The following is an 11,136-nucleotide window of genomic DNA, read 5'->3' on the forward strand; positions in this document are numbered from 1 at the left end:
CATTAGCAACCTAACAAAATCAACTGGTTGAACTAATCAGCACCAGGAAGAAGTTTATTTCAAATGGTAAACATTTCTTATATGAGGAAGATAGCAGCCATGCGCAAAGCCTGCGCTTATTAAAATTAATCTAATTATAAAACTTCACTTAAAATTTAACATGAACCATGTTAGAATATTCTTCTAGGTTTGTATATGCATACACAAACATGTATATACAATAAGCACACACATATATATGTAGATAATATCTAGATATTTGGAGAACAATAGGAGAGGAATAGTAGTGTACACAGAAAGATCTTTGTTCTCTTTTGATCCAATCAAAATCTTAATGTATCTTCAGCAAGTTCAAATAGTAAGTACAGAAGTCTCGTCTCAAAACCTCTATAAACATGGACATCAACAAAAATTTTAAATGATACAAATAAAGTTTGGTTGGTTTTGTTCTCTCTGAGAACAAAAGATCTTGAAAGAAGATCTTGAAATCTGATAGCTTGAGGAAAATTGAGAAAGGCAACCTAAAAGGGTCTGCAAAACTGCGTGGAGATACTGTCAGGAAATATTTGGTGTTGCATTGCTTATCTTGAAACTTCCACCATTACATTGCCCAGGTCACAAATGTAGAATAATTTATTATCTATTTACCATATAACACAAACATAGCATTTAGTACTTACTAAAGTTGATATAATTAAGGTTCATAATATTTATCAATGTATGAATAGCCTAATAGTATTACCCAATTTAAGGGATCTTCCTAATTTGGGATGCATTTTTTCAGAGCATCTCTGTTGAAACAGAACTATGAAAATAAGCTTTCCTTGAAGAATGGAATTTCTTATTCAAACAGTTCCAGTCCTCCTGTCAGGGTTTTCAAGCCGTCTGTGCATCACATTTACTGAAAAATCCGAACTGATTAAGCGGGACATGCACAGTGAAAATGTTACTTACCCAGAAGTGCCATGCAGATGAATAGCACATGCACAGTAAAAATGTGTCAAGGTCCACACAAACTGTGCCTGGTTTAAATGTGACTGGATGACTGGATCTCCGAGGACCCAGAGAAAGGAAAAAAGTTCCCCACATTTTGAGAAATATTTCTATGTGATACAAGGAATTGTATCCAGAAGAATCCAGATGCTTGTATGATACCCCACTCACTTATTTACTTTTCTCCATTGTTGTGTAGCATCTGGCAAGGTCAGCAAATCAAAGAGAAAAGCTGCTATTATGCCAAAACTTGATATTAAAAAAAAAGAAAAATTATGCTTGGAAACAGAAAATGAACTACATAAGAAAACATTTTAAAAAATAAAGGATTGCATGGTGAAAATTGGAAGAATGCCATTCAATTAGAGTTTGTCTTGTATGATCAATTAAATGTGTCTACACTGGATAATTGCCATAGATGGCCATGAACTAAATACGTTTGGGACAAGAATGTGATAATTTTATTCAAGGTAAACATCAGAACAAGTAACAGAACTGCCTTCAGTTTTAATCTGGAGAGATAAATGTTATTTCCTTTTTTGTAAATGTTGCTTTGTGGAATTAAAAGGGAATCAAATAAAGACAAGGTCAACCAAAGCTCAACTTTTTTTTCAGCTACTTTTTTCTGTGCAGTTATGTCTGATCATAGGATCAATAAAGCACAAACTGTTCACCCTGGATAGATGAAGCACCAAATTAAATCGAATGTACAAAAAGATGCTTGTAGGCATGTACAAGGCTTACACAGAAAATCACAAGGCAGCCCTAAATTAAATATGTTTAAAATGCATTAAATACTAGTTTAAAAGATGTATTCCGGGAAACACAATTTTGATTATTTTTTTCCGATTTATCTTTTATCTTAATCATACATACCCAATTAAAACTAGATCTCTCTTTCTTTCTTTCTCAGATACAGTCTGGGTCATACTGAGAAGTTCAAAATTTTATGTTTTCATAAATCAACACATATTTCTTGTCAAACCAAATAATAATTTTTAAATAGTGAACATATTTAGCAACTTATGAGGCAGACATTAAAATCTAAGAAAGCAGAATTGCCTCTTTAGGCCAGTTATTTCAAAGGACAATCTTTCATGTGCATGTATGTGCTTCAAATGAGTAAAATGCAAGGTTATATATTTAAAAAGCATTTTATGTTTAATTCATGTTCTTGTCTTAGAATATCTTTATTAGCCTAGAAACTTATTCGTTCAATGCTAGCATTATTGCAACTGTCATTTATTGTTTATATTGCTAAATGTAAATACTCCATGTTTTATTTATAATAAAGTCCTTTAGGCCATGAGTGGTTTATTTGTTCTTGTGCATTAATTTGTTGTGAGAGGATGCAAAAAGTGCTTAGTGGAAGATGTACAAGCTGACATAGTTTCTTTAGAGTTGGAATACCAGCACTGTTTAACATTTAACTATTGGCACTCACTTAAGATCTATTCCCTAAATGATACTTCAGTGCACAGACTGTGAAACTTTTCCAAACTGGGCTCTATCCTCAATCAAAATCTGTAGGCAATATGGTTTGAAGACACTGAATCCAACACAAGGAGGATAAATCAACTTTCTCAAAACTGCCACTAGCGTGCACTGTGTTGTGTAACAGTCGTGCTGCAACCCCTTCCGGAAAAGCCATCGCCAGGTAGGAGATCATCTGCAGTGCTGCTTCTCACTAGATTTTAGTCTGCGTTCTGATTTAACAGAAAGGAAGAACTGGTATGGAGAGAAAGCCCTAACTATACTTTCCTTACATTCAAACCTTCTGGCATTTGATATTTCTCTGTCAGAAGGAAAGCTTTATCTTCACAGGACTTCACAAGAAAAGTGGATGAGTTTCAGAGCAGTCCTTGGCTACAAGCTGCTGCTGCTGCTGCTGCAGTGAATCAGAGCCTCAAATGTAAGCTGCTCATATTCCAGGCAAATGTTCAAATCCTTTTGTCACTGAATTGATCTTCTGTAATCTCCTCTCTCTTCTGTTTACATAGCAAGTGTTGGTAAGAGTATTTGAAGCAGAGAAATGATGTCTTTGTGGCACAGAGTAGAACTGGAGAAGGTACATCACTAGGAGACCAGAATCACAGAATGGTAGGGATTGGAAGGGACCTCTGGAGGTCAACTGCTCCAAACCCCGCTCATAAAGCAGGATCACCTCATGCAGATTGCACACGATCATGTCCAGGAAGGATTTTTGTATCTCCAGAAAAGGAGACTCCACAACCTCTGTGGGCAGTCTGTTTCAGCAACGTTTTTTCTCATGCTCAGACAGAACCCATTGTCCCATGTCCCATCACTGGGTACCACTGAGAAGAGTCTGGTCCCTTCCTCTACACATCCACCCTTTTGACAGTTTATAAGCATTAATCAGTTTCCCTCGCAATCTACTCTTCTCCAGACTGAACAGACCCAGGAATCTCAGCCTTTCCTAATTAGAGAGACACTCCAGTGGTATGGGAACGCAGAACTCCAGATGTGGCACTGCTTGGAAATGCTCCTGGAATAATCTTAAAAATAATTACAAAGGCATACAGAAAAAGGAAAGTGAGGCCAAAAATGAGGCCAAAAAGAATCCTTCAGATGACTGAGGGGAGAAATATAAAGGTCACCATCAAAACAGGCTGCAAAACCAAACATCACAGAAGGCAATAATATCTACTGGCAGAATTGTATTGCTGATATTTGAAAGTTAACTGTCTTAAAACAGGGTATAGACATGTTATGTATTTGAACAGTATCTTCCAAAATAAAAAGTCTATATAATTTTTATTAGGAGCTAAAGTTTCTTTTAAAAACTTTTTTTGATGTGCGTCTGTTTATATGGACAAAAAGTGTTTAGAGGGTAGCTTGAAGCCTAGCATCCCGTGAAGTATGACTTTGCTTCTGTCACCTGAATGAACAGTGTAGGATCCCCTGAGACTGTCTCATCTGCAGTGAAATGGTGTTGATCTCCCAGGGAAAGATGCTGGAGTTGGTAATTTCATTTGTTATGGGTGGTCATTAATTTAATTTGGGATTACTAGCAAAATACAGGAAGATATATACAGATTAATTATTGATCTGCTTTTGGGCACTAATTAGAACAGATTAACAGTTGATTTCTAAAGCACTCTTTATCCTGGATGCAATAAAAGCAATTTAATTTGTCCTCTGTTGTTCTTGTGATTAACTGAATGTATGAAACCAAATCAGCATTATGTTCCTAATAAGGCATTTGCAAATGCACATTTTGGTTTGCAAGAGCAGAGCTTGTCCAGTAACAACTTTGACAGAAGGGTAGGGCTTGCGGTAAATTTAGTATAGGTGAATATTTGATTTTGTAGCAGGTAAAATGTTTTAATAAGAAAATATAGTAAAAATGGGGGAAAAAGGTCATTTTATAGTAGTAAAATAGGAATTTAGCATATGATTAGATACTGACAATGTCTTTCTCCTTTTCCTTTCTCCTCCCTCACCTCTCTGAGCCTAGGATATGACACTGACTATCAGATGGCAGCAAAGCTGGAGCTCCATAGCAGGCTTCCTCTGAGGCCATGCTGTTCTTAGCTGTGTGGGCAGCGTTGCTGGGGTAGTGCTTCTTTCTTTCCTTTAGCATGAGAAACAACAGTTTCAAAGAGCAGCTTTGGCCACAGACAGTTTAAAATGGAGAGCCTCATTAATTGTGCCATGTCACCATTAGGATTTCATCTCAGGTTTTGAGTAACCCATAATGGTGCCACACTCCCAGGAAAGCAAACCCAGAGTTTATAAAGCATCTTCTCTTACTAATTAATTTTAAATTGCTTTTAAATGCAAATGTTTTAGAAGATCCTTACTCTGATATGACCACAAAAGTTGACATAATTATATATTAAATAGGAGAAATGAAGAGGTCTACATAAAAGAACAGTTCTAATCTCTTTATCTTTGTTACTTTAAAAACTATATTAATGCTAATTAAATTCATATCATGGTTTTTGGATTAACATCCACAATTACCTCACTACTTAGTATTGTTATTATAACGTAAACAATGAAAATTCATCTCTTCTTTTTCTTTTGAGGTTTAAAAGCAGGTTTAAGTCCACAGACAGAAGCATAAACCCTCCTGGCAATTCCTCCTGTCTTCTACCACCTCCAGATGATGCTCAGACATCAAACTGGGCATGTGCAACATACACTCGCTAAAAATTCTGGTTGCTACATTCTATTTTTATATGTATATATGCAGACATTTGTGCGTATAAAGATTAAAGATTGTAAAACACAGTATTAACAGTTAGGAGACATCAGAATTAAAATTCGCATGTATAACTCTAATCAGCTCCTTTTTCACATGTAGTGTGAAACACTACACGATGAACTAATGTATTTTTCCATGAGATCTCTGTGTCACTCAGTATACAAATGAATAACATAAACTAATGAGCAGCTATTGAATATGTTGTTTTCTCGTCCTAGTTCAGTGCTATCACCCCAATTAAATCCTGATTCGGAGACAGAATGATTAATTTCCTTATTTATTCTTCAATAATACTCATCACTACAGTGTCCTGGTGCTTCAAACATTGAACCCATTTCCTCAGCACCTATGTAATATGACGGCCTTGGTTACATGCTTAGTTAAAGACCTAGATCCCCCCCAAAAGAAAATTGTAGCTAATTTATAGGGCACTGATTTGAGGGGTTTAAATCTGATTTTTCAGAAAAACTGGTGATAAATAAAACTACCTAAGTTTATAGTATTGCCTCCCATGTCAGCGGCACTCTAATAACTTCAATCATCTGACCATAACCAGGCTGTACAATCTCATATATCCCCCCAGAAATATGAGATCCAGTTATTTACTATCTAGGAGAAATTTTGTTTGCTTTCATTAACAAATTCTTAGTTTCAGTCCAGAAGTTTTAGAATAAGAAAACAGGAAATCATTTCATTGGGATGGTATTTAACAGTCTCAAAACATCATCTCCTTTTGCTAGTAATTTGCTAGCAATCATCTGCCTCAGTCACCACACATTTTTCAGGTAGTATGACAAGTCACCATTACTCACCTACGGAAACTTTTTTCTGTGTAACTAAGTAGTCAAGGATCTTATGAGAACAGTAGTGCCCTATCCCCAGCTTACGTTCCTTGCCCCACTCTCCATCAGCCCAAATTTGCAAACTGCAATTACCAGTCCCAATCTATAATGTCAATCTCATTTGGCCCCTTAGTCCAGAGGAACATTTGAATTTGTTGTACATAATCTACCAATATGTCAACTCATTTATGTGGTTAATAAGAGCAGCCATAGCAGTCTGCATCACCCACAGAATCTATTTACAAGATCACAAGAATCACAAGGTTGGAAGAGACCTTTGAAGATTGTCAAGTCCAACCATTCCCATCCTATGCTAAACCATATCTCTAAGTACCTCACCTACCCATCTGTTAAACACATCCAGGGAAAGTGACTCAACCCCCTCCCTGGGCAGCCTGTTCCAGGCCCAGACAACTCTTTCAGTAAAAAATTTTTTTCTCATATCCAATTGGACCTTGCCCTGGGGCAGCTTCGTGCCATTTCCCCTTGTTCTATCTTCTGTCACCTGGCTGAAGAGACCGTTGCCCACCTCTCTACAACCTCCCTTCAGGTAGTTGTAGGTGGTGATAAGGTCTCCCCTCAGCCTCCTCTTCTCCAAGCTAAACAGCCCCAGCTCCCTCAGCTATTCCTCATTTCATTTGCCCTCCAGCCCCTTCACCAGCCTGGTTGCCCTTCTCTGCACAGAGATTCTCCATGAGCTGGAAGCCTGTATGGAATTTATTTAAGTGAATGAAGCTAAATATTTGTGCATTTGAGAACAAGGAAGTGGTGCATCTTTTGCTAAATTTCAGTGGAAAAATACAATGATCGTACATGCTACTCTAGACCCCAAGTATTTGAAAGCATGCTTTCACAAATTTCAAAGTTTAAAGTATTGCATATTGATTTAATTGTCTAAGTAATTAGCAGTGTCTGGCTTCTTACTCTGTGAAATAATGCCTTCATTATGTCATGTATATTGAAGAAAAGGACAGAAGTGGATGGGATGTTGTTAATAACAAAACAACAGGGTTGCAGAGAGTGTCCAACTTTGGTAGAATAGCTCTACTGTCTTCAGATGATGCAGGCCACTTTGATAAGAGTAAGGGCATGCACACACCCCTCCTCACGTGTCCCGTCCACCCTCCCCCCCCTCTCCTCATGCCATGTAAATTCTGGAGGACTTCTTTATGTGCTTTTCTTATGAGTTAACACACACTGCAAAAAATATCAGGCAAAATTCCAAGAAACAAAGCTGTTTGAAAGTGATTATAAGGAAGCTGCTGAAATACTTTATAAAGGAATTTAGTCTTCAAATATCTGGTTATTTTTCAGAGCTATGTACTCAAGAATCAAAACCTGCATGTACGTTAAAGCAAATGTAGGAAAAAACCTTCAACAAACAGTGAATCATGTGCAGTTCAGTCTAAAAAAGGCAACTCCACAAGGAGCCACTAGAGTATAAGAAATTTCACTTATTTAAAATTCATGAGAAATATAGTTAGTCAAATTCAGACAATGAATTATGAATGGTTCTGAACAAAGGGGGAAAATTGTAACTCTGTACAACTGACAAAGAACATTTTGGCATCCAAATACTGAGAAAAATACTGACTATAAAGTAAATAGGACCTTACAATATGAAAACCTTTTTCTACCTCAAAGCTGCCAATCTGGTGGTGAAATATATAGTTTGAAGATGTTGCCCTTTATTTACATAAAGAATGAAATGCCAGAGGCATGAATTACATCTATATGTCTTGTATTTCTGAATTTCCTCCCCATCTTTTCTTTAGCAACATCTGTTTATCTAAACAGCTATTTTTAAAAGAGAAACTTTTGCCATTAGCTACACTTCGTGAATACACAAACCCCAGCAATGTGGCTATTATATTAGATAACCGCAAAATAGAGCTGGCAACATGACATGCCAAAGGTCAAGCTCTCAAAGTGTGGATGCATACTTCTAGCTACTCCTACTTTTGCATAGTTCTGACGTGTCTCGCATCCTTCATTTCTGATTGCTGGAAGCTACCAGCCTACCCACTCTGTGTCAAGTTGAGTAACTATAGAATCATATACACTAAGGACAGAAGCTTCACATGACAATGACAATGGTTAAGATTTTCTTTTCAGCAAGGTGCATTCCTTTTGACATTTTCAGGTAGATTACTTTCATACGAAGAAAAATAATTGCCTGACCTAAACTTTTAAACCAATTCCACATCAAATATGCAAATATGTTGTTTCACTTCTCTCACAAGCACACATTTTCCCTATATCCTAAAAGCTTTTAAAATCAAATCCTTCTCCCTTTTCTCTGTCAGGAGAATTCAACTGTCAGGACTCTGGCATAAAAAGATCTTGCAAATCCATGGCAACTTCATTTTTAATCTGCACCACCAAAAATAATTACGCACACGTGGCTTCCTCCCCCTAACCTCCCTCCCTCGGTCTTATGCTCTGCTGACAAATTCAGCATTTGGAGGGGATGGGATTAGTCACTGGAGCAGCGAGAGAGAATCAAGGATACCTTACAGAACTGCCTTCAAACTGTGTGTCTGCTACTCATCACTCCCTTCATGTGAGAATTCAGAAATATTTGGCATGTTTTATGGCAAGTTGCTTTTTTAAAAATAAAAGGATGATAATGGGACCTCTCTGACAGCTGCTCTGTGGTTTGAAATATGAATACTAGTCCCAGTGGAGGCCAGATTAGAGGCCAAAGTGCAGATGAAATGGGGAGAGGTGAGAGGTTCTTAGCTTGAGACATGTGTCTCCAAAATTTATCTTATAGATCTTCACCATATAGCTAAGCTGTTATATTTACATCACATTTTAGCTTTGGTTGGGTGCTCTTTAAAATAGGATATATATATAAAAACAGAGATTTCAGAGTCATTATACACATGATGTACCTGCAATGTCATTTAGCAATTTTAGGAAAGAATATGAATCGTAATCATAAAGGAAAAAATAATATGTATTAGAATTAGGGACTGCATTAATGACACAAATAGGAAAATCTTTAGAGCCACTTTTTTTCTTTTGTTCATAAATTGGTTTCATATTTCCCCAAAGCATGCACCACAACCAAAACTTCGTTTATCCCTTTTTAGGATGAAAGCATGTAGCATATGCTGCTCTATACCTCTTAATGGAAACTACATACTGTCTCAGGATTTACAAACCATTGACACCGTAAAAAGAGAGGTCTGCTAAAATCTCATGTAATATAATTTACCTTTACTTATTCCTTTTAAAGATACCTGATGCCAAGTAAAGATATAGAAAATTATTCTTAAAAGAATGTTTAATTAAGCACTTGATATTTGGGAAATGCATGAGTTATAGAAGCTTCCGAAATTTCCATCTGTGTGTCCATCTGTACCTGTATGATAACATCTGAAGGATCTTTTGACACATTTTGTGCACACAATGTACACAGGGACAACACTGCTAAGAGCTCTAAAGTTATTTTAAATTTTGCTTTTTCAAATAATTGGCTTTTTCAAATAATTGAAGTCCTAACTTATTTGCTACTTAAACTGCATTTTTAATACATTTGTGCAGTATTCTATACTGATATTCAGTAAACGCTTTTACATCCAGAGAAACACTCTTTTATCACTGAACCTACCAAGGGGTCCCTGAAGTACTCAGAGAATGATCAATGCTGTGGAAAATATCAGAGACATCCAACTTCTTTCTTCTCATTAAAGCATTAACACGTAGTATATATAATTTGTTGCTCAAAAATGTCACATAACATCATGACCCATGACAATACAGTGTCCTATCTGGCCACTTTCAAAAGCTACACAAAAGACTACTTATGTGGAGAAGATAAATATTACTAGATTAATAATAATAATAATAATATCTTTTTTCTCTAGATAAAATTCAGTGCAAGTTTCAAAAAGAGAAATTTAGGCTGGTAAGTACTGGAGACACTTGAGTAGAGTCAGTTACAGTGCACAGCGGGCACTATCAATGTACCGAATTTAATCACCCAGACCAACTCATGAAAAAATTTCAGTTAATTGTGGTCTTATACAAAGAGAGACGCCAGCCCCTGTCTCAGTACTGGAAAATAATGCAGCCTTGTGGGGACTTTTAAATCAGGCAGCTGGCAGACTGTGATGTTGACCAGGAGGAAGACTAAAAGCAAGAGATACTTTATTTTTAAAGTCAGAATTCTCTGTTCAAAGTTGGGAGTTCTCTAATAATTATTCTTTTTTCCTTCTCCCTCTGCAAGTTTGGAATTGACACAGAAGCAATTCTTCAAGGTTCAGGTGTGGCAATTCCAGAACCCAGGCGATTTATATTTTATCATTATAATTTCTTTCAAGTCGCAGATATGAAATTGTGGTAATCCTGGTGCAAAATAATAATACAAGCATAAATCACTGCTGTCCTGGTTTTGGTCAGGATGGAGTTAAATTCATTTGTAACAGCGGATGGAATGCTGTATTTGGGAGTTAAAATGGGAGTAGTGCTGATAACACCCTGATGTTGTTAATTGCTGTCAGACAGTCAAGGACTTTCTCAGCTCTTCATGAGAAAGGAGGGGTGAAGCCAGGACAGGTGACCCAACTGACCAAAGAGAGTATTCCATGCCAGTTACGTCCTGCCCAGGATATCGGGGGGCTGACGGGAGGAAGGCCGAGGGCGGCTCCGGGACGCGCGCTTCTTGGGGGACGGTCGGGTTCCAGGACGGCTCTGGGTGGCACGGCCTGAGTTGTGTGGTTTGGTGAGAAACTGCATTGTGTATCAACAGCTTCATATATGTTTGCTCTAAAGTCCTGTTAGCATTGTTATATTGTATCTTTCTGTTATCTTAGTAAACTATCCTTATCCCAACCCACGGGCCTCTTAATTTCTTGGTTTGGGGTTATTTGCCCCTTCCTCTTCCTTTTCCCTTCCCTTACCTCTTACCCCCCCCCCCCCCCCCCCCCCCCCTTTCCCTTTTCCCTGCTCTTTTGCTTTAAGGAGCAGGCAGCTGCGTGGATCTCGGCTCTCAGCTGGGGTGAAACCACAACAACTGCAAATGCAGAATTTATCATAATGTTTTTCCTCAAATATTCAAGA

Source organism: Gallinula chloropus (genome assembly GCF_964237585.1).
Source record: "Gallinula chloropus genome assembly, chromosome: 4".
Classification (NCBI taxonomy): Eukaryota; Metazoa; Chordata; class Aves; order Gruiformes; family Rallidae; genus Gallinula; species Gallinula chloropus.